This window comes from Rhineura floridana, chromosome 1 (assembly GCF_030035675.1).
Source record: "Rhineura floridana isolate rRhiFlo1 chromosome 1, rRhiFlo1.hap2, whole genome shotgun sequence".
Classification (NCBI taxonomy): Eukaryota; Metazoa; Chordata; class Lepidosauria; order Squamata; family Rhineuridae; genus Rhineura; species Rhineura floridana.
This window is the reverse complement of record NC_084480.1, coordinates 77,081,132-77,104,231: the sequence shown is the minus strand read 5'-3', so window position 1 is coordinate 77,104,231 and position 23,100 is coordinate 77,081,132.

The window sequence follows — 23,100 nt, the reverse complement described above, 5'->3', positions numbered from 1 at the left end:
TCGGGTGGATGCCATCCGGGCCCGGTGATTTGACAGTTTTTATATTGTCCATTAAGCTTAGAACTTCCTCTCTCGTTACCACTATTTGTCTCAGTTCCTCAGAATCCCTTCCTGCAAATGTTAGTTCAGGTTCAGGGATCTGCCGTATACCTTCCACTGTGAAGACAGATGCAAAGAATTCATTTAGCTTCTCTGCAATCTCCTTATCGTTCTTTAGTACACCTTTGACTCCCTTATCATCCAAGGGTCCAATTGTCTCCCTAGATGTTCTCCTGCTTTGAATGTATTTATAGATTTTGTTGTTGTTGGTTTTTATGTTCTTAGCAATGTGCTCCTCAAGTTCTTTTTTAGCATCCCTTATTGTCTTCTTGCATTTCTTTTGCCAGAGTTTGTGTTCTTTTTTATTTTCTTCATTCGGACAAGACCTCCATTTTTTGAAGGAAGACTTTTTGCCTCTAAGAGCTTCCTTGACTTAGCTCGTTAACCATGCTGGCATCTTCTTGGCCCTGGCGGTACCTTTTCTGATCTGCGGTATGCATCGGTTTTGCAATGCTTTTTTATGTTGCTGCAAATGGTGCTTTTATTTTCTCCTTCCCCCCCCAACTTGTGCACAAAAGCATAACACTGCTCAAACAAAGATTTGTATTTCAGCTGTATTTTACCAGTGTAAATACAAATAATCGCACTTCCAGGTTGTTTTTTAAATGAAACTTACAGGTAGAACAAACTGAGCATGCTCGGTTGTCAGGTAACAAGAGGGAGTAGGAATGTTAAATTAGAGGGCTTGGGCTTTAGGAAACTGTGTGATTGATGCTTCCCCTCAAGTGTGACTAGAAAACACCATGTTTGCAGCTGGCATTGATCCTTTACTGTAGACGGCGCAAACAGAAAATGGAGGTAAAAAGAGCGTCTTTAGCACAGAGTTATGCTCCTATGTGGATAAGCCCAGAGAGAGAGAGAGAGAGAGAGAGAGAGAGAGAGAGAGAGATGTGGCTTCCTTGACCCTTTCTGGGTATGGAACTCCTGCATGGACATAAACAGGCAGCAATAGCAAATAAAAGCAGGGCCAGGAGACTCCAGGGACTAGCATGTGGGCCTCAGCAGGTGCCCAAGAATGCTGACTCCTGAAGCCAGCCGCGATTATATCTATGCATGCCCTTATTTTCATCTGTGAAATATTGGAAAATACAGACCAATTACTCATTCTGTATTATTTATAGATGTGCAGACATGGGGGGAAACCAGAAAAAATTAGGGGGTGGGAGAAACCATTTTTCCTTTCTTTTCTGAAGACTTTTGTTTTGTTTTTCTGAAAAAAAAATTGAAAACCAGAAAAAGCCATCACCCTCATCCCAATTTTTTTTTGGCTTTCATCTGGGCCATATCTTGGTGTTATTTGAATTATCAGAAATGTCTAAAGTTTCAGTATTTCATATGATACACAGTAATGGTGTAACAGTAACAACAATACTGTATGCTGCAGTCTAACCTGATATTTACCCACTTCTTTTTATCATCAAGTTATCTCCTATGCCATTTGGACAAATGAATGGTTTGTATGTTTAATTTGAGCTGGGAAACCTTTCTATTATTTTCTTTTCTTTTTTGCCAAGGGCCATTTTCCCTTGGGGTTAATCCATTAGGAGCCACATTTGGTAATGAGAGGGGCCAAAGCCAAACGTGAGGGGGTTCACCCCCTTTTCTCTCCCCCTCTCTCTACCACCTACTCTTTCTCCCATCTTTCCCTCCTTGCCACCCACAAAAAAATTAGGCCAAGGGCCACATGAAATTACACCAACAGCCGCAGGTTGTACATCTCTTAATTATATACTTTTTAAAACAATTCACTATTTTATTCATTTATTATTTATTAAATTTATATCCTGCCCTTCCTCCCAGAAGCAGCCCAGGGCAGCAAACAAAACACTAAAAGCATCACAAAAACAGACTTTAAAATATATTAAAACAAAACATATTTAAAACCATCTTTTTAAAAAAAGTTTTTAAAAATCTTTCAAAGCAGTTCCAACACAGACGCAGACTGGGATAAGGTCTCTACTTAAAAGGCTTGTTGAAAGAGGAAGGTCTTCAGTAGTTGCCGAACAGATAATAGAGATGGCACCTGTCTAATATTTAAGGGGAGGGAATTCTAAAGGGTAGGTGCCACCACACTAAAGGTCCACTTTCTATGTTGTGCAGAATGGACCTCCTGATAAGATGGTATCTGCAGGAGGCCCTCACCTGCAGAGTGCAGTGATTGGCTGGGTATATAAGGGGTAAGATGATCTTGAATCATAATTCCCAGCTACAGTTAACAGGTAGGAATCCACTAACTTGAGTGCCAGCACATCTGTGACATTGATTTTCATGGCGAGAAGGATTCAAGCTGGATGTTAAAATGACAAGTATTCATACTACTGTGTGGAGGTTTATTTACTGAGATCCCTTTCCTTTTTTTCATTGGAATGGATCCAGGCTTCCTACAAGTGGAAGCATACTCATGGGATGCTCCACTGGGGGAGGAAAAAAAGGAGAGGTGATTTTAACCATTTTCCCTTTCACTGTGCAGCCCATTGTGCCCATGGAAAAGCTGCTCCAAAGAGTTGGAGGACCCTCATTTCAGGTGACACTGGAGGCTGCAGGGGAAATAGCAAAAATTGCCTTCCCCCCTTCCTCCAGTGCAGTGGAGACTGGTCCATATGGGCAGATGGGGCACTGCACCACCAACTTTAGTCTGCCCCCACCAGTGTGTCTTTTGGTTACAACCACTCCAGGGGTTACCACTGCCTATCAGCTTCCTCTTCCTCAGTCTCAGTCCTGCTTCTTGTGGAACTCAGCAGGGAAAAGGAGGATGGAGATAAAACTAGAATTAGTTGTCTCCATCTGTCATTGGCTCTGGCTCCACCTACTGTTAGCCTCTCTGCCTTCCATCCTACCAGTCCCAATGGGCACCAACCACCATTGCTCCAGTAGAAGCCTCCCATTCACTGAATGGCATCACTGAATACAACACAATATTTGCCCAGTCGCTATAGGGAGGAGTTTTCCTGTTGTCTCCCCATGGGCTCCTCTGGGCTCCTACTGGGAGGAAGGGCAGGATATCAATTTAATAAAATAAATAAATGTATAGGACTGCTACTATCTCCTGACAGAGGGTTGTATTTTTCCTGACTGTCCCACCCGAAGCCAGAAATTCCAGATGCACTCTGTTCTGTGAGTTTTTCTCTTTTAATTAAAGTTACAGCAATTTCAAAAGCCTTCCAACTCATCCAACTGTCTATGCCAGGAGTGGCCACTCTGTGGCTCTCCAGATGCTGCTGGACTACAGCTCCCATTATCCCTGCTTTCTAAGAACTAATTTCCCTGACTAATTCTAACTATGCACATTTCCAAGCTTCAGATGTTGATGCAGCAAAGTAAACCCCCCTTGTGCGCCTCCTTAAGAGGGCTTGACTTTCGCACGAAGTCTTTGGCTCCGCCTTAACTCCAACCGTTCCTCTTTGTGCCTCTGAACTCTTTGAGAGCAAGCCGAGGGGGATTGGATGACACTGACCAATAAAAAGACTTTGAAATTAATAAAAATAAATTTGACACAGATTTCTAGGATGAATAATGAGGGAAATAAACTTTTCTAGTTTAGATTCTCTGTAGAAACATTAGTAACACAGGAAAGAAGCAAAGTAAGAATACCAACAAACATACAAAAATATAATTCTCTATCTTTGGAGATGGCAGGTGTAGCCACCACTCACCATATGCTCAGAGGCACATGTTACCAAATTCTTCCAAGCTACACAGGAAGTGGATTGGACTGTGAAAGACCAAGCCAAATGGTGTTTGCATTTTGACCAATTTGTAGGGCAGTCCAATATCTCAGAGAGGAGTTCAGGTCTCCTGCTCCCCTGGTGCATTCACTATAGCTGCCCAATTTCCCTGCTTTTTAAAGTTTGATAGAAATATCTGTGGGCTATAGGTACATTCTTAAACCACAAGGGTTTTTTTTGCCTATTAGTGAATTAGAGTACTTTTTGTGATAATGCTCAGTGATTGGGGTATTCTTTCCCACAGAAAAGTAAGGAAACCCATATAACTCCTATTTTAGCTACAGTGTACAAACAGTGGATTTTGTCCAGGGAGCTATTTCAAATAGCATTCTTTGCTTGGTATGTACAATGAATAGTGTCCTGTTTAGGCTGCAATTATGCAATACCCATTTCCCTCAGTGTAAGCCTCACTGGCCCCAAAGTGGTGAACAGAATACTACAGAAGAAAATATAATAAACAAATTCAAAAGTCCAATACAATAAATATATAAAATAACAAAAAACCCAGGCACACCATAAATTACACTTTATACAGCCATGAGTTGCATTTGTGCTTTCACCACAAACACAGCTGTCATCCACAAACCGTAGCACACACAACAACTGTCCTTGTGGAAGCAGCTACAGCCGTGGCAAAATTCTTACAGTTGCTCTCCATGATGGGGCTGGCTTGCTCAACTTTCTGGCACCTCCTCCAGGTTCAGGAACAAGAGCAGGTGCAGTAAAGAAGGGCTGGGGGGGGCTGAATTTGGTATTCACCTCCCCCAAAATGTTCTGGGTTTTATGTTTCTGTTTTCATTTGTTTTTAATGTAGTTGTTTTACGTTATGGTTGTACACCACTCTAGGATCCTACAAGATTAAGGGTTATAGTCACCTAAGTCCTACTCAGAGTAGACCCATTGAAACTAATAAACCTAAGTTAGTCATGTTTATTAACTTCAACGAGTCTACTCTGTGTAGGACTAGCATTGAATCCCACTCAATGGGTGGTTTAGATGCATACTTTAATTAATTAATGAATCATGGATCTCCCTGCCTAGGCCACAGCACAACATTGGAATTTAGCCAAAAGATTGAAATGCACTATACACGTTTCTATTCTCTAAGGCAGGCTATTGTACTGCTTCATTAGATGTCTTTCCTGGGAAAATGCTTCTGCATAGTATCCAATATGTAGAAAATGCTGCTGTCAGAACTTTAAGTCAAAGTAAGCAGCCTCAGCATGTCATGTTAATCTTCAGGGAGCTGCATTGGCTATTTGCAAATATCAAATTGATTTTAAAATTACTCAGATAACTCATGTGGTTGAGAATCTACTGCGGATGGGGAAATCATGTTTATCTCTCTCCATATAAGTCCACTCCCAATATGTGATCGGGGAGGGGGGGCAGACCAAACGTATGGGCTGAAATCTTGGGAGTTTTTTTTTTTTTTTTTACAGCTGTGTCCATCTGGTCTTAAGTCTAGACATCACTTTTTATCCAGAATGCCAAATCAAAAGAACCAATTTAAAATGAATCTTGATTTTTAATCAATATTTTTCTGTGGGAGAAATTGTACATTACTGATACTTTGCTACATACATTGTCACTGTGAAATAAAATGGAAACTCCTCACAGCTAAGTGGCACTCCATGGCAATAGGTCACCCATTTATTCAGAACAGCTGTTCAGTTCCTGATATTCTTTTCATGTGGCAAAGATATCACTTTGGTTTCCTTGTTGAACAGGGTTGGGAAGCCTGTGGCCCTCCAGAAGTTGTTAGACACCACCTTCCAGCTATCCTGGCCCCCATGGCCAATGGTTAGGGATTACGGGAGCTGTATGTTGACGTGTGTGCATTGTTGCGTGAAACAGCATACATTACGTTGGAGTTAAGTTGAGCAAGAAACTTCTTCAGAGCATTAGATCATGTTAAGAGTCTTTATTAAGACATTACGGCCAAAGGCTTAAGAGTAAATACAAGTAGAGTTTCTTCAGTCGCCCCCCTTCTGGTACATCTCTCTCCAAAGGTAAACACAGAAGACAACCTCTCAGTTCAGAGGCAATACACAGAAGACACAGCTTAACACAGATAGCTGCTAGAACTCTTCCCAGTCTATCGCGATGGTTACCATAGCAATGGCCTTGGCTGTCCATTCCCAGACTGGGCAAAGACATAACTCCCCCTAGCTACAGTTTTTCAGACTTGATGGAAAACAAACTCAGTGACAGTGCAGTTCAATGGTCAACAATCCCCCCTTTTTCCCATCATGTCTGTAACTCATTACAACAATAACAATACATTTCTCCAATACATCTTGCAATACAGCTTACATTTCAGTACAGTTCAAAACATCTCTGTACATTTAGCTAGAACTTTATTCAATCAAACTTTCAACTCATTCCAGCAGCGTGCACTTTGCCGCAGTCCATATATTGATTTATGCAGTTTACACACGAACCCTTCCTTTGACACAGAACCCGGAGGCAGTTCCATATATATCTCCTCTCTTAAATCACCATGTAGGAATGCCGTCCCTATATCGTAGTGATTTACACTCATGTTCTGCATCGCTGCCAGCTTCAGCAGCACACGAATGGACTCATGTTTCACAACCGGGGCGAAAACAGCATCATAATCTGTCCCATGCTGCTGGGTGAATCCCTTGGCAACCAAACGTGCCCTGTACCTCTGTACTTCCCCGGAACTTGCTTTCTTCTTCTTAAACACCCATCTGCAACCTATGGCCTTTTTTCCCATAGGTAACTTTACTAATGTCCACGTGCCATTCTGTTCCATGGCTTTCAATTCTTCCTGCATGGCCTGTTGCCACTTATTTTTCTCTGCCTCAGGCATCAGCCTAATTTCATTAAATGAGGTTGGTTCCACACATTCCACGTGCTTCATTTGAATGGTTAATGCCGACGGTGTCACAACAGCAGTCTGTTTACAGCCCTGACTGTCATTCTCTTTCCGCCCCATTAAACTCAAGGCATCAGCACACTTCACACCCATGGACATTCTAAACAGCCCTTGTGTCATGAATCCCTGGCAGACAACTTTGTCTCTTCTCTGCACAAAACATTTTCCTCTATCAAATGTTACACAATACCCAGAATTCACCAGTTTTCTGACTGACAACATGTTATGATTCAGTTCTAGTACAAACAAACAATCTGACAGTATTCCCAACTTGTCAAATCTCACCAGACCTCGGGCTTCCACAATCTTTTGCGATCCATCAGCTAGTTGCACAAAATCCTGCACGTCTTCTGAAGTGTAAAACAAACTTCTGTCTTTGATTAATATATGGCTTGCCCCGCTGTCAACAATCCAGTCAACAGGTCCTAAATCTTGAGACTTCTGTTTACAAACAAAGTTCACACTTCCCTGCTTCAAGCCTCCGTCCCTGGAGTTGCGCTTGACTGCACAGTCTCTTTGAAGATGCCCACGGGCCCCACAGGCATAACAAGCCTTCAGCCGTTGCTGCTTGTAATCCTGTTTGCTTTCGACAGCCTCCTTCGGCACGGCACTTTTCTCCTTTGCCTCCTGCCTCCGCTGCCATTCCTGGGACAAATCCTGCAACGCGTCCCACATCTGTTTAGCCGACGGCTCATCTCTCACACACATCAGTTGAGAATCCGATAGAGCCAAGATTATAAACGCCTGCGCCCTCTGATCTTTGCACTTCCAGGCCACGGTCAATACCGCCAGGGGTGTTCCATCTATAATGTCCCATAAATCCTCTTTTATCAGCAAAGCCCGCATCCTCGGCTTCCAGCTGCCATAATTCTTTTCCGTCAATCTTTGCATTGGCAAGCCTCCCCCAGACAGGTTTACAGCCATGTTGCTCACCTCTGTCTGGTACAATCAATCAAGCTGCCCTCTGGAACTCCGTCTGCCATTCAGACCAGCAACTTACTCCCGTGTAATGCGCTGTGGATCTGGGCCCATAACCCTGTTGACGTGTGTGCGTTGTTGCGTGAAACAGCATACATTACGTTGGAGTTAAGTTGAGCAAGAAACTTCTTCAGAGTATTAGATCATGTTAAGAGTCTTTATTAAGACATTACGGCCAAAGGCTTAAGAGTAAATACATGTAGAGTTTCTTCAGTCGCCCCCCTTCTGGTACATCTCTCTCCAAAGGTAAACACAGAAGACAACCTCTCAGTTCAGAGGCAATACACAGAAGACACAGCTTAACACAGATAGCTGCTAGAACTCTTCCCAGTCTATCGTGATGGTTACCATAGCAACGGCCTTGGCTGTCCGTTCCCAGACTGGGCAAAGACATAACTCCCCCTAGCTACAGTTTTTCAGACTTGATGGAAAACAAACTCAGTGACAGTGCGGTTCAATGGTCAACACTGTAGTCCAAGCACAAGCTCCTCATCCCATGCCAGAAGTATAATAAAAGGGGAATCTATTCACCTTGATGAACTAATACATCCTCCTGTTATGTCACACTTCTGTATTTGGAGAGAGCTATCTCCTTTTCCAGGCCCCAGGAAACTACAAAACCTTAATAGAGTCTATCAATGGCAGTATTCAGCAACAAATCTGCAGTCTGCTAATGGCAGAACAATATTGTAGCATGCTGAGAACTTACCAGATTTCAACTTACTCTTGATCCGATTCTGGAACCTTCTCAAGTGAAGTGCCGCCTCACAATTTCAGTGTGAGGAACATTTGCACTGTAGCCTCATAGAATCATTGAATAGTAGAGTTGGAAGAGTCCTGTCAGGCTATCAAGTCCAACCCCCTGCTCAGTGCAGGAATTCAAGTTAAAGCATACCCGACTGGTGGCTGGCCAGCTGCCACTTGAATGCTCTAGTATTGGAGAGCCCACCACCTTCCTTAAGTAACTGGTTCCATTGTCATACCGCTCCAACAGTTAGCATGTTTTTCAGGAACTAACAGCTGGGGAAGGGCCATAGCGCAGTGGCAGAGCCTCTGCTCTGTATGCAGAAAGTCCCTAGTTTAATCTCCAGCATCTCCAGGTAAGGCTGGGAATGGACCCAGTCTGAAATCCAGGAGAGCCACTGCCAGTCAATGTAGACAAGTACTCAGCAAGATCGACCATTGGTCTGATTTCCTAACAGAAAAGCAAAAACACTAAATCTGGGAATAACTATATCCAGCCCTGTCTGGCCTGAGATGAATAAGCAGAAATATTGTAAGACTATATTTAGTTAATTAATCTGCTGTACACTAAGAACATTTCATTCCACTTGTAAATATCTGCTGCCACAGGATCATTGACTCATGAGAATAAGCTGACACTCCATCCCATGTTAATCCTACACACACACTCAGACACACATTCATTTCTTTAACAATTTAGTCCTATCATCCAGATACTGGTGTATTAAAAGCAGGAACCACAGTGACTCCCACTGACAACACAGAGCTTCATAGGATGGGGAAGGGCCATAGCTCAGTGGTGGAGCATCTGTCTGGCACACAGAAGGTTCCAGGTTTGATCCCCAGGATCTCCAGGTAGGGCAGGCAGAGATTCCCTGTCTGAAACCCTGGAGAGCTGCTGCCAATCAGTGTAGACAATACTGAGCTAGATGGACCAATGGTCTGACTCGGTCTAAGGCAGCTTCCTATGTCCCATTGTGGAGTGGGGCAACTTTGGGAGTGGTTATGCGTTTATACAGTCATATACAGAATTGTGGGTTGTTTTCTTCTTAATTGTTGCATGGATTCCTTGATAATGCTTCAATGCACAGGTGAGCATACCTAGAGTTCTCTTTTCATCTCGATGCTCAGAAGGCATTTGAAATTAAAAACTTTCTCTGTAAATAAGTCCATTTAACTTTCTATTAGGTGAAAGTGAAAGGAATGCAAGATTCTGAACAAATGAAACCAATGCAGAATCTTATCATATGTTTAGACCAGCTTTTTGCCCACCCAGTGTCCTCCAGGTATTTTGGACTCCAATTCCCACGATCCCTACCCATAAACCACAATGGCTGGGGCTGACTGGACTTGGACTCCAAAACATCTGAACAGCACCAGATTGGCTTAGACCATCATCTTTAATGTTCCTAACCCTAATTATATATCAAGAGTAATATTTAGCAAGAGAAATATCTTTTGTCCAAATTACCCATATGGAAAAATACATTTTGAACAAAATGCCCATTTATAATTGTGCTGGGAAGTGGAAAAGCTGACTGTTCTTACAGGATGGGGACTTGGTGCATTATAAACCTCTGAAACCAGGGGCCCAATACCAGTCTGACTCAGAGGTCATAGCAAATGTCTTAGCTTTCTTTGCATTACATGTTACGTTTGGTAATGATCATAATTAGGTGGAATTAAGACAGTGAAAAGTGAGACTGTAATGTGATATCTGAGTACAGCTCTTTGGTATAAGCACAATTTGAAACCAGGAATCCGTCTCCTCACAATTTGCAGAACAGCCAAAAAAATCATCATACCTTCTAATATATTTGATGGATTAAAGCAAAATCCAGCCTGGAATTTCCATTATAGAGCAGCATGGGTGCCTCTGACATGACCTTTGTGAAAACAGCACGTGATAGATCATAGGGGAATAAGTAATTATTGGATAGGCAGTGTGGATAAAGAGGCTTTGACTTTTACATAGCCTGGAAGTTATTACACACACACAAACACAAAGAGAGAGAGAGAGAGATTTTTCAGAGAGTTGATGACACAGTGATCTTTTGTTTCATTTAAAAATATATATATTTCATTGATGGAGTGCACTCATTCCTGCCTTAAAACCTATGGAACAGGAGGAAAGGTATGATTTCTTGATCTCTCTAAAGATGCTATGCCTGATGCCATAGCTATGCCACTCTCTTATCTTCATTAAAACACTTCCAGTTCGGCTTGTAAAGAAATCATATAAATGGATATGGGCCAAGCCCTCTTTTCACTTATTCACAGAACAAAATCGGTAGATTCCACCAAACAGCCATAGACTATATAAACAACTGATTATCTTCAGAATCAACTGGTAGTCATGGGAAAGCAAATGAAATATTGAAAGTTAACAAGGCTATCTAAAATTGGGTCTATGTCATTAGCTTAGTAATGAAGGACACTCCACTGCCCACAGCTAGCTGGCTTAGATCTAGTTCATCAAAGAAAGGGGAAAGAGTATTTAGTTTTGTCATTAAATTTAATAATCACAAAGCATCTTTCTTGGCATACATATATCAAGCATTCCTTCAATAATGGAAATTAATAGGCGAAAGCAATGGGTGTAATCCAAATACCTTTGAAGACAGTGGGATTAAAAGTCTCTGTGTTGGTATAGCCATTCCTTTAGCGTAGGAAAAGTACTTAATTTCTAGAAAACAAGATTTCCAGGTTTAAGTTACATCCAGTGCTACCTGGAAACACATTTTCTGATGGAGACCTATTTTCCCATGGCTCACTCCAGGCCCAATAAGGGCAACAACAACAGTAGCAGCAGAAACACCAAAGAGCTAGGGAAAGGCTTCAACATCATACCCCCCCTCCCAAGCATCTTTCTTGGTGTCACATTGCATTGCTATAACCTGTGATGAGGTGAAGCTCATTTGATTGAAAGGCGGTCCATACCCTTTCAATAGAAGAACATAAGAATATAAGAAGAGCCTGCTGGATCGGGCCAGTAGCCTATCTAGCACATCATCTTGATCTCATAGTGGCCAACCAGTTGCCCATGGGAAGCCTGCAAGCAGGAGTTGAGTGCAAGGCACTGCCCCCTCCTGCTGTTTCCAGCAAGTGGTATTTGGAAGCATACCACCTCTGACTATGAAGGCAGAGCATAGCCATCATGGCTAGTAGCCACAGATAGCCTTCTCCTCCATGAATTTCTCTAATCATCTTTTAAAGCCATTCAAGTTGGTGGTCATCACATGACAACCGTGGAAGCGAATTCCATAGCTTAATTTATTTATTTATTTATTTATTTTATTACATTTTTAGACCGCCCTATAGCAATAAGCTCCCAGGGCGGTGTACAGCATAATAAAACAGGTTAAAATACAAAAACACAATAAAACATAATTAAAAATTTTCAATTTTAAATTCAAATTTTTAAATTTTTAAAATTTTTAAAATGCCTGGGCGAAGAGGTAGGTCTTTACCTGGCGCCGAAAAGATAGCAAAGAAGGCGCCAGGCGTATCTCATCAGGGAGGGCATTCCATAGTTTGGGGGCCACCACTGAGAAGGCCCTAGCTCTAGTTATCATTCTCCGTGCCTCCCTATGCGTTGGGACATGGAGAAGGGCCTTCGACGTCGAGCGCAGCGACTGGGTAGGTACATAGCGGGAGAGGCGTTCCGCCAGGTATTGCGGTCTGATGCTGTTAAGGGCTTTATAGGTAAGAACCAACACTTTGAATCTGGCCCGGAAACATATTGGTAGCCAGTGCAGCTGGGCCAGGACAGGTGTTATATGATCAATTTTTTTTGTCCCAGTAAGAACTCTGGCCGCAGCATTCTGCACCAGCTGAAGTTTCCGAACCGTCTTCAGAGGTAAGCCTACGTAGAGTGCATTACAGTAGTCCAATCTAGAGGTTACCAGAGCATGGATAACTGTGGCAAGGTTCTCCCTATCCAGATAGGGTCGTAGTTGGGCTACCAGCCGAAGCTGGTAGAACGCATTCCGTGCCACCGAGGCTACTTGAGCCTCCAGTGACAGGAGCGGATCTAATAAGACCCCCAAACTACGGACCTGCTCCTTTAGGGGGAGTGTAACCCCATCTAGGGCAGGTCGGACATCAACCATCTGGGCAGAGAGCCCCCCCACCAACAGCATCTCAGTCTTGTCAGGATTGAGTCTCAGTTTATTAGCTCTCATCCAGTCCATTATCGCGGCCAGGCAGCGGTTTAGTACATCAACAGCCTCACCTGAAGAAGATGAAAAGGAGAAGTAGAGCTGCGTATCATCAGCATATTGCTGGAAACGCACTCCAAATCTCCTAATGACCTCGCCCAGCGGCTTCATATAGATATTAAAGAGCATGGGGGACAGAACTGAACCCTGTGGGACCCCATATTGGAGTATCCAGGGACTCGAGTAATGCTCCCCAAGCACCAGCTTCTGGAGACGATTCTTGAGGTAGGAGCACAGCCACCGCCAAGCAGTGCCTCCAACTCCTAAGTCCGCAAGACGTCCCAGAAGGATACCATGGTCGATGGTATCAAAAGCCGCTGAGAGATCAAGGAGAACCAACAGAGTTACACTCCCTCTGTCTTTCTCCCGACAGAGGTCATCATACAGGGCGACCAAGGCTGTTTCTGTACCAAACCCCGGCCGAAAGCCCGATTGACATGGATCCAGATAATCAGTTTCATCCAAGAGAGCCTGGAGCTGGTGAGCGACCACACGCTCTAAAACCTTGCCCAGGAACGGAACATTTGCTACCGGTCTATAGTTGTCAAGATTTTCAGGGTCCAAGGAGGTTTTCTTTAGGAGCGGTCTTACCACTGCCTGTTTCAGGCAGGGTGGTACCACTCCCTCTCGTAAAGAGGCACTGATCACCTCCTTGGCCCAGCCGGCTGTTCCATTCCTGCTAGCTTTTATTAGCCATGAGGGGCAAGGATCCAGAGCAGAAGTGGTCGCCCGCACCTGTCCAAGCACCTTGTCCACGTCCTCGAGCTGAACCAACTGAAATTCATCCAATAAAACAGGACAGGACTGTGCTCCGGACACCTCATTAGGCTCAACTGCTACAATATTGGAGTCAAGGTCCCGGCGGATGTTTGCGATCTTATCTTGGAAGTGTCTCGCAAACTCATTACAGCGGGCTATTGATGGTATTATTGCGTTCTGAGGACCAGAGTGTAAAAGTCCCCGAACAACCTTATAAAGTTCCGCTGGGCAGTTAGAAGATGACTGAATGGAGGCAGCAAAGTACTGCTTCTTCGCTGCCCTCACCGCCTTCACATAGAGCTTGGTAGAGATCTTCACAAGTGCAAGACTACAGCCGTCGGGAGTTCGTCTCCATTTGCACTCAAGCCGTCTCCTTTCTTGCTTCATCACTCTTAGCTCCGGGGTAAACCACAGAGCCAATTGAGCTCTGCAGAGGAGAGGGCGCACCGGGGCGATCGTGTCAACTGCCCGGGTCATTTCCGTATTCCACAGATTGACCAGGGTTTCGACAGGAGCGTCAGTTTTATCAGCCGGAAAACTCCCCAGAGCCTTCTGAAAACCTTCAGGATTCATTAGTCTCCGGGGGCGGACCATCTTAATAGGTCCTCCACCCTTGCAGAGGGGAGAAAACATTGTGAGCCTACACCTCAATAGGCGATGATCTGTCCATGACAGAGGAATAGATGTAAAATCCCTCACTCCCAGATCACCATCCCCTGCTCCAGTAGCAAAAATTAAGTCTAGAGTGTGCCCCAAAATATGCGTAGGGCCAGTAACAAATTGAGACAGCCCCATGGCTGTCATGGAGGCCATGAAGTCCTGAGCTGCCCCAGACAAAGCGGTCTCGGCATGAATGTTGAGATCCCCCAATACCATAAATTTGGGGGATCGCAACACCAAACCCGAGACCACCTCCGTCAGCTCAGTTAGGGAGGCTGTTGGGCAGCAGGGTGGACGGTACACCAACAGTATTCCCAGTCTGTCTCGCTGGCCCAACGTAATATGGAGACACTCCAGACCATTAGCTACCTGGATAGGGTGCCTAATGAGAGGGATGGAACTTCTATAGACCACAGCGATTCCCCCTCCCCGACCCTCGGATCTACCCAGATGCTGAACCGAGTACCCAGGTGGGCACAGCTGGGAGAGATTAATGCCTCCCAGATCGCTCACCCATGTCTCAGTAATAAACGCCAGATCGGCCGCCTCATCCACAATTAAATCATGGATGAGGGAAGCTTTATTATTTACCGATCTGGCATTAAGAAGCAGCAACTGGAGATCCGAGAGTTGGCTGATAGAACTACCAGCAATCCTGTGGATGTGGGGAGGACCGGAACACGGTACAGCCACCAATTGTCTGTGCCGAGTTCCCCTCAACTGGCATGTCCTCCTCACAACGCCATACCTCCCATTACCCGTCACTACGCTAACAGGGGCCCCCTCTGGTCCCCCCTCCCAATACCCTATCCTCCCGCCCAGGCACATAATAAAATAAAATAAAAATACACACACACTCACAACATACAGTCATACAAACATCCACTCATTCCATTCAGGTCTGCACAACAACCACAGTCCCGTGCTCCATGCGCACCAACGCAGCTCTCAAACCGTTCTTCCCGGGAAAAGCGCCACCTGGAGCCTGGTCCTGCGAGGTGCCCACGTGCAGAGCAGGAGCCCAAGAAGGAGAGAGCAGAGATGTTGGCCAAGCAGCAGCAGCAAAGCAGGCAGATGGCTCTCCCTCCCTGGGCGGTGATGGTCCTCTTCCCTTGCAGGCACTGGATCTCCCAAGCCCCCTCAGCCAGCCGGCTTATATATCCCCTCCAGAGAAGGGACAGGTGGAACTGTGTGCTCTGTGAAGAAGTACTTTCTTTTGTCTGTCCTGAATCTTCCAACATTCAGCTTCATTGGATGTCCACGAGTTCTAGTGTTATGAGAGAGGGAGGAACATTTTTTTCTAACCACTTTCTCTATGCCAAGCATAATTTGATAACTTCTGTCATGTCTCCTCTTACTTGCCTTTTCTCTAAATTAAAAAGCCTCAAATGTTGTAACCTTTCCTCATAGGAGAGTTACTCTGTCCGCTTGATCATTTTTGTTGCCTTTTTCTGAAGATATACCAGTAGATATAACTGGATCCCCACACACTGTAAACACGTTGGCTGCATTTGTACAAAATTTGCTTTAACCATAGTGTGTTGAACCAGCCAGGATCAGTCTTACATTTAACCAAAAGCCTGGTCTTTTCCTATCTAATTCTATCTATCTTTTTCTAGTGGACAGATTAGATGGTCCTCCCCTGGAGCCTAATGGAATCCACAGGATTCCTGAATGCCCTGGGGGAGTTCCCAGTAGATAGAGCAGCTGACCCTGTTGAAGCTCTTGTCACACTGTGGAACAGTGAGACGCATCGGGCTCTCGACACAGTTGCCCCCGAGCACACTCTCTGGCATTGTGGAGCCCGGTTTGCACCTTGGTACACCAGTGAGCTAAGGGCAATAAAACAGGCTGGATGATGGCTAGAGCGCAAGTGGCAAAAGACGTTATGTGAGGCTGATCGGGCACGAGTAAAACATCCTAATCGTGCCTACTGTGTGGTGGTGAGGGCGGCAAAGAAAGCCCACTTCTCTGCCTCCATCGCATTCTCAAGTAGCTGACCAGTGGAGCTTTTCTGTATTGTCCGCAGTCTGTTGACATCAACTCCATGAAATGGAGTTTTAGACCCTTCAGAAACCCACTGTGAATTGTTTGCTAGGCACTTTGAGGGTAAAGTTGCTCACCTCCGTAGCAGTCTTGATGCCTCATCTACATCTACTGTAGTCCCCAGTGAGGTGTCCAGTGCAACGTCTGCTGCAACTTCTTGGGAACGCTGGTTTCAGTTGATGAGGCCTGATGACGTAGACAAGGTGCTTGCGATGATGCGACCAGCAACGTGTTCTCTCGACCCTTGCCCTTCTTGGCTTATTAAAGCTTGCTGAGGGGGTTTGACCGAGTGGATCCAGGGTGTGGTCAAAGCATCATTGCGGGAGGGAGTGGTTCCAGCCACCTTGAAAGAGGTGGTAATCCGATCACTCCTGAAAAAGCCCACCCTGGAGCCATTGGTTTGGGACAACTAGTGACCGGTTGCAAATACCCCCTTTTTAGGGATGGTGATTGAGAGGGTTGTGGAGCAGCAGTTGCAAGTAGTCTTGCATGAAACAGATTATCTTGACACATCCCAGTCTGGGTTCAGGCCTGGTTATGGGACTGAATCAGCCTTGGTCACCCTGATGGATGACCTTTATCAGGAGAAGGACAGGGGGAGTGCAACCCTGTTATTCTTACTTGATCTTTCAGCGGCTTTTGATACCATTGACCATGGTATCCTTCTGGGCCGACTTGGTGAGATGGGTATTGGAGGCACTGTTTTAGAGTGGTTCTGATCCTATCTCCAGGGTCGCTCTCAGAGAATAGCATTGGGTGACTATCTTTTGGCCCCCTGGCAGCTGTGCTGTGGGGTGCTGCAGGGTACCATCTTGTCCTCAATGATGTTTAACATCTATATGAAGCTCTTGGGAGCTTTGGGGTGAGGTGTCAGCAATATACTGACAATACCCAGTTCTATTTCTCCATAACATCTGAATCAGGAGACGCCGTGCAAGCCCTTGACCGCTGCCTAGACTCAGTGGTGGGCTGGATGAAGGCCAGTAAACTGAGTCTGAATCCTAGCAAGATGGAGGCGCTGTGGGTTGGTGGTTCATGAGTTCGGATAATTGGTCAGTTGCTCTGAAAGAGCAGGTCCATAGTCTGGGGGTGCTCCTGGATCCATCTTTGTTGCTAGAGGCCCAGGTGACCTCCGTGGCTAGGAGTGCCTTTTACCAGCTTCGGCTGGTAAGACAGCTATGGCCGTTTCTGGACTGGGATAGCCTGACCGCTGTTGTCCACGCACTGGTAACCTCCAGACTGGATTGCTGTAATGTGCTCTATGTGGGGCTGCCCTTGAAGTTGGTCCGGAAGCTGCAGCTAGTGCAAAATGTGGTGGCGAGACTGCTCACTGGGGCAGGGTATCACCAACATATCACCCTGCTGCTGAAAGAATTGCACTGGCTGCCCATTTGCTACCAGGCCAAGTTCAAGGTTCTAGTTTTGGTGTACAAAGCCCTATACAGCTCAAGACCAGGATACCTGAAAGACCGTCTTATATACCCAGTCGATCACTGCGCTCTGAAGGTGAGGGCCTCCTGCAGATACCATCTTATCAGGAGGTTTGTTCTGCACCACATAGGAAACGGATCTTTAGTGTGGCGGCACCTACCCTTTGGAATTCCCTCCCCTTAAGTATTAGACAGGCGCCATCTCTGTTATCTTTTCAGCGCCTTTTGAAGACTTTCCTCTTTCAAACAAGCCTTTTAAGTTGAGACCTATCCCAGTCTGCGTCTGTTTTGGAATTACTTTTAATATGTTTTATATATATACATATATATTTCAAACAATATGTTTTTCACCATTTTTTAAAGATTTTTTAAGCTTATTTTTTGAAAAATGTTTTTAAACTTGTTTTATTTTAATGTATTTTAAGGTCTGTTTTTATGATGTTTTGATGTGTTTTTAGTGCTTTTGTTTGCCACCCTGGGCTCCTGCTGGGAGGAAGGGCGGGGTATAAATAAAATAATAAATAAATAAATATCTACTTTCTCCATGCCATGCATAATTATATACATTTCTATCAAGTCACCTCTCACTCACCTTTTCTCTCAACTAAAAAGCCCCAAATGCCTCCAAGCTCATAGTGGAGTTGCTCCATCCCCTTCATCATTTTGTTTGCGCTTTTCTGAACCTTTTCCAGCCTACAATATCCTTTTTAAGGTGAGGCAACCAGAAGTATACCCAGTATTCCAAATATGGTTGCACCATAGATTTGTATAATAGCATTATTATATCAGCAGTTGTATTTTCAATACCTTTCCTAATGAATAATAAGTCTCTCTCTGCATATATTCCAGGGTTAAGCCTTGGCACTGAAAAATGGTGCCAGTCCTGCCACAAATTATGCTCTGCACTTGAAGCGTTATTTGTATATGTTAGGGGGAATGTAAGTTGAGCGGTTAACAGCTGGCCATTGTGCCCATTCACCAGGCCTCATGGAGTATGTGCACATAATCTGTCCATAAAGAGGGAATTGTGCACATTTCCTTGTCAAAATACATACTCTCCAACAGACCTTGGGAAAAGGCGTATCTCGACCACATTTTGTACATTTTCCAGCCACTATGAATAATACCCAACAGGTCTTAGAAGGCAGAGAGAGCAGCAGTGGAGGAGGCTACAAGCAGAGCAATAACAGGGCAGCCGTGGATCTCTTTCACAGAGGAGGTAGGAAAGAGGGCACAATCAGAAAATTACCAGGAGAAAGGAGTATCTGGGTGACAGAAACCTGGTAGCAAGCCAGTACAAGAACACAAGCAAGGGAAATGCTAAATTGGAGTTATAGGGAAGACCTGAAGATGTCTGAGTCTCAGTGGGAAATTAACTTTATGGGTATCAAATGCTGCCAGGAGGGTCCCAGCAATGAGCTGGGTTCCTAATCTCTGCTTAAAGAGGGGGCAGATCTCCTCTAAAGTAAAGAGTGTCAGCTCTAAGGCTTTCCAACTTCAATTGAATCACACACCCCTAGTATCCCCCAGACATATGTTCCTGAACTTATGTTCCCTGCTTTTATGCTGTCATATAAAGCACCCTGGGACAGATTTTTGCCCAGGAATGTGGCCTAAAAATATGACAAATAAAAGATAAATAAATAAATGTGAGAAAAGAGTATTTAAGATGCAACTCCTTCTTGGGCCGGTAGCCAGTTGAGAAAGCAGCTTAGGATCAGGAAAAAAATATTTCCAGAAATGCATGTCTTTAAAAGCAAAGGGCTGCTTCAGACTTGAAGCCAGTGTTTCAAAAGCTGATGATATGAAATGGTTCAGGACTCTTAAAACAAAAAGGGATTGTGAAGAGCTCTAAAAGGACCTCTCCAAACTGAGTGAATAGGCAGCGATAAAAGGGCAAATGCAATGTAAACAAGTGTAAAGTTATGTGTATTGAAGAAAAAAAATCTTAATTTCACATATACACTCATGGGTCAAAACTGGCAGTAACTGACCAAGAATGAGACCTTGGGGTCATAGTAGATAGCTCGATGAAGATGTTGACCCAGTCTGCAGCAGCTGTGAAAAGGCAAACTGCATGCTAGGAAAGGTATTAAAAATAAAACTGCCGATACAATGATGTTACATAAATCTATGGTGTGGTCATGTTTGGAATACTGTGTATGGTTAACCTAAGAACATAAGAAGAGCCTGCTGGATCAGGCCAATGGCCCATCTAACCAAACATCCTGTTCTCACAGTAGCCAGCTAGTTGCCCATGGGAAACCCGCCAGCAGGACCTGAGAGCAAGAACACTTTTCTCCTCCCTCTTGTGGGAGTGAATTCATAGTTTAACTATGCACTGGAAAAGGTTCAGAAAAGGGCGAGCAAAATGCTGGACTAGATGGGCCATTGGCCTGATCCAGCAAGCTCTTCTTAAGTTCTTATGTAAGCTATCAAACTGGGATACTTCAGATAATGAAACCAAAACAATGGAATGAAACCTTTGACAATGGACATGGAAAAGTTGGTCATTGATAGTCTCCTGAATTCTCTTTTAATTACTGAGCAAAGACCACTTCCATATTTCTGACACTGTTGTGTTATCAGTGTTGGTGTTGCAGAAGCAGAATATTATCTCTAAAATTGTATACAAGCTATACAAATAATTGTTTCTAGATTAAAAAATAACATTTTCATGGGAACCACTGTCTAAAATGAGCGAGCCAAAGATTGGTGTGTTTTTTTCTCACCATTTCCTGGCTGTGCATACATCAAATATCGCTTGGCAACAAACTGGCAGACAACCAGCATACTTGGCAGTGCAAGGCAATACTATTAATGCCACCTTAAGTTCTTTGTAGCTGCTGCTTGGTTAAGAAAATATTTTTTTCACTAGTCACTGATAAACAGCCACCTCATCCATCTCTTTCTCTCTCCCCGCTTTTTTCCTTTAAACTGATAAACCACTTTATGACATTCTACTTCATTCTACTTCTCCCTACATTCTACTTCTGGAAATCATTCATTAAACATTTTAAAACATAAGCAAGGCTAGGTGTGTTCTGCAATGCCATTATCACATCACAAGTGATTGTTATCACATGGAGAATTCAACATCCCAAGAATCTCGGCTTTCTTTTTCTTTTATCGAGATTCACCATTGGAAAGACGGTGTCTTAAGTATGTGGGCAATACCTGGTAAAATTGCAGAAGACAGAATTTGGGGAAGGGGCGTCAGAAATGGCTGGTGTCTCATTGTGTGTGGCTGCCTAATGTGGTGAACCACTGAACTGCAGGGGATAGCTTTTTCATGAAATACCTTCAGGCCCCAGGGCTGATTCTGCTCGCATAGGATGACCATTGGGTCCTCCTGGACAGAAAGGAGTATAAAAGGACCCCTGGTCCTGATTAGTTTTGCTCGGACAACAAGGTCTTCCTGACAGCCCTGGTGTATTCCTGCATCCTTGGATATTCCTTGGTCCTCATTCCTGACTTGCTCCTTGACCCTGTGTCCTGGTTTGTCCTTCAGTCTTGGCTCACTCCTCAGTCCAGAGAACTGGTTGATCCTGTGACTCCAGGCTCATCCCAGACTGATTATAGCCCAGCCCTGACAGTAAGAATTTCAGTGGAAGCTGGTAGGCTGGTTCCAATGTCCTGCATAGTTATTTGTCCCTCCCCTTCACTAGCAGAAGCAAAAGGGCATGCAAAAAGCAGCTATTTTTAAATTACCATAATTTGCATAATGTATACTGGCCAGTGCCAGGGGCCATGAACGGCAATGTAGTAACTGCTTCAAGTCACAAAGGGATTAAAGCATGAAAGCATGAGGTTCCTACGCCATGTATCTTTCAGCACTTCTGCTTCCTGCCACAGATATTCAACCCCTTGGACATTATTGCTGAACTGCTGATCTGTGAAAGAATGAGGCTACTCGTACTAATACTGAGCAGAGAAAGAATCTTTTGCACAAAGGGTAGACCTCATACTTTTCTGTAGCATATTTTAAAAACTGGCCCCTATAATATACTAAAATAACTCTTTTATGAACTCAGTAAAAGTTTTGCAACTTTCTGATAGCTTCCTTTTCTGTCAGAAGGATTTCAAATGGGTCTAGCGTGTAACTCACTTGAAGTCAGTATTCTATTAAAACCAAGACCTAAATCCAACACAGAGTTTAGGCATGCTTAAGACCATTGATTTCAGTGGGGGTAAGCATAGGGTTGCCACGTCAGAAGTATCCCAAACCGTGAGATTTGGGGGGCAGTCCCTAGTGATGTCATAGGGGTGGGTCTGAATGATGTCACAGGGGCAGACCCAAGTGATGTCATTAAGCATGATACATTAAGCATCAACCACAGTTGCTTGGCACATACAATTCAAACAAAAATATTTCTCTGATTGGAAATTAAGATACAAATCTTAGATAAAAGATGGAGCCTGGTTAGGGAACATTTAATCTAGCCAACTTGCTTCTGGCAAAAAGGGTTTAAGTGCTCTCAGGCCAGACCAGTCACCAGAAGGCCACTGTAGGAAGAAATGAGCCTAATGTTGTTGAGATCAGGGCAGGCTCCAGGAATGCCGGGGCCCTTGGGCATCAGCTTGCCCTGGGCCCCGGCATGTGTGTGCGTGCGTGTTCACACTCATGTTCGTGCTTGCGTGCGCATGCGCGCAGCCCAGCCCACCCCCACCTACCTGTCTCCTGTCTTTTACTATTGCCCCTGCACAAATTTTAAAGATACAGAAGACCTCTTGGTTGCCAGGCCTGGCAACCAGTTGTGCAGGGGGAAGGGAGAATTCCACCTTGTGGTTTTTCTCATTACATTGTTGCAAGAACACCTGCACTTGGCTGACTTTCTCTTCTCCTAAAGATACAGGATCAGTCTCAGGCCAGGAACCTGGCAACCCTACTACGAACTCATTTAACTGAAGTTGTGGGGGGGCTGACATTTTGGTGTATATTGCAGGAACCAGACGACCTAGAAACATAATTTTTTTTTTAACATGAAAGCTGAAAGTCCGGAGATTAAGGTGACTCACTTGGAGACCAAGAGAGCACCCAAAAAATCTAGAGTCTCCTGGTGAAAACCAGACACCTGGCAACCCTAGGAAAGCATAGCATGTCTAACAGTATGTTGGACTGAGGGCCAAAAAACTAACTTTCTGTGTAAGTTTCATTTTATGGGAAAAACACTGCTTTGGAGCCTTCCGTCTCTAAAATAATGTGTTTGAGGTGTTCAAGACTTTGCTCATTGAGTGCCTCCCTTTCAATCAGTCTTATGCCTCCACTAATTTCAGTGGCAGCAGATCTGAAGAAGAGGCTAGATGTTCATGCCACTGTGCTCCATGGTGTGCATTGAGCACTCTCCCTGCTTCTCAAGTTTAAGGTCCAGGAAATTGTCTCCTTAAGTTGACCATCCAAAACAACAAACCTCTGTGTCTCCACATAAATACATGGCTGCATTGGCTTGGAAAGGAACAAGGAGTTAATAATAAGGAGCCGCCCCGGGCTCCTTTTGCGAAGAAGGGTGGGGTATAAATTAAATAAATAAATA